Raw genomic sequence first — 2,391 nt, forward strand, 5'->3', positions numbered from 1 at the left:
ACTGCAAGGAAAAGGGTGACACTGCAAAGAAAGGAGTGACAAGACAATACAAAATGCAAGCACTGAGAAAGAGTGTTAACAATGGTGAATTTGAGGAGAGAGGCAGAGGGAGTGCAGCCATGTAGTTTGTAGGGAGCAGGTACTACTGTATGTATGTGGGTCAGCACATTGCATCCTCAGCATTTCTTACAAGCAGCCTTAGCAAACTTGGAAGGGCAGATCAGTCTCTCCCCGTTTCGCTCTCCATCTTGACCACCTGTCTGTTTCTCTTTAACACACATATCCACACCAGTGTTTTTGGACAGCCTTCAAATTGGTCACATTATATTATGAATCCACAGTGCCTTTAATGTTAATTTAAATATCCCTTGAATGTACTTATGCAAAGGATTGAACATTTAATGGTCTATAGGATGTTCAAATCCACCATCTATGTATGAGGAGTCCCACCGGATTCATGCAAATGACAGAAAGAGAAACAGAGAGAAAGTCAGGGTCGTTGGTTTTACATTTGTATTAGTGTCTGTAATCTGGAGAGTATTAAAAAGTAATTTATAGCAATATCTACTCACTGTAATATAAAAATGCTGAAAGCTGCATTTTTGGCTTCGCAAAATAACAAGCCTCCTCGTATTTGCACAGAAAAAAATGGGTCATATCTTCCGACCCTCTCTTGCTCTTTACACCCCTCCTTACCTCAGTCAGCTTCCCTTTTGTACCTTTTGCATCTCTCTGTTGTGGTTTTACTTCTTTTTCTTTTGTCTCTGTTAGTAGTAACTAAAGTGTGTAATGGCAAATAATTGTAACAGTGGCTTTATTAAATGTTTCATTTTCATTTTCAATAACATTTTCTTGCTAAATATGACCCAAAGCTTTTTGGGAGCCTTGTTTGGCTAATATAAGTTGGGCTTGAGGTAAAAAAAAAAAAAAATTAACAACATGAAATCAAAGTTTAAAATACTGTTTTGTAAAAAAGATGTGCTATATAATTCACACACATAATATAATCACACCAACAGTGTGTCATTTTAGATGTCTGCTTTTAACTTTGTAAGTTAAGATCTTTGTGAAATAACATTTATTTTAAGTAAGTCTCTTTGATGTAAATTTGATAGTTCATGACTTAAAAATCCATCCAAATTTTCCAATACTCATACTGTTAGACCTCCAAGAAATTATATGAAATTGACTGCGTGCTAGCCAAAAAGGACCATATAATACCTGGATATAATTCACAAAAATATTTATAGAAAAAAAGGAACAATAAAAAAAACATAGATTAAGTCTTAAGACAATGAAGAAATCTCTAAAGATAAATTTTGTTTGTAAGTTTGTAAGAATGTTCCTGCAAATAAATAAGTGCAATTATTTTTAAATTCTTAAGACGTTTTCAGTATAAAGTGTGTGAGTTTAATGATGTTAACTGTCATTGGAGAATTCACTTGCTAGATAATAAACATAACATTATATGCTGTATATTTTAGTAATATATGTGCTATATGGTTCAACACAATGAATGCATTCAATTCAATGAATTCATAGGAAAACCAGAAAGGTCTATGTTGCACTACCCCATTGCTCTGAAGGTTTTTTTTTTTTTTTTAATGAGCAACTTAAATCTCTAACGTTAAAATTCAATTAGCTAAGTGCTCTCTTGCAGTATGTTAAGTATAAAATTGTTTTCTGAAATACAGCATTTTCAGAAATGTTTCTTTTTTGTTAGTTCTGTTTTGCGGGTTAATGCAGCTGTGCTGTCAACGTTTGTTTGCCTCTCTAATGTTGTTGTGTTGTGCCCCCAAGGGTCACTGTAGCACCACACTTTCAAAACAATGTGTCTGAAACACTGAGAATTTAACGTGATGCTCAGCAGTTTTGTTAGGAGGAGAGAGGGATGAAAGTGGCTTTGATAAAATAATTTCCTGAGATAGCAGCATCAATTCAGCTTGAGGGAGGGAGGGAGGGGTGGGGGGATTAGGAAAAAAATATTGTGCTTGCCACTGTGGTTTTCCTGTAAGCTTTTCTGATATTTTTCCCCTAATTTTGAAGCATCATTTACATTTTGCTCATTAGAATTGTGTGCACCCTCTGAGGGTATCATTACTGAATCAGCCCTGCAACTTTCTGATGGAAGCTTTCTGCCTCTCTCCTCTCTGTCTCATCTCTTATTTGCCCTCTTAGTGTGACCCTCTGAAGTAATTACTATATCAACACATTTGGGTTCAGATCAACATTTCAAACAGCACAACATTTGTTATTTTTTAAAAGGCTTTCTTACACATTCATCTTGTGCCTCTATAGATTTGGGCTGGGTGGTATGATCACCAGACAGCTGGAAGTATAAACTGTACTGTTATAATGATGGTCTGTGGGGTAATTTTAGAAAACAGAACA

The sequence above is a fragment of the Cyprinus carpio genome, chromosome A7 (genome assembly GCF_018340385.1).
Source record: "Cyprinus carpio isolate SPL01 chromosome A7, ASM1834038v1, whole genome shotgun sequence".
NCBI classification, from domain to species: Eukaryota; Metazoa; Chordata; class Actinopteri; order Cypriniformes; family Cyprinidae; genus Cyprinus; species Cyprinus carpio.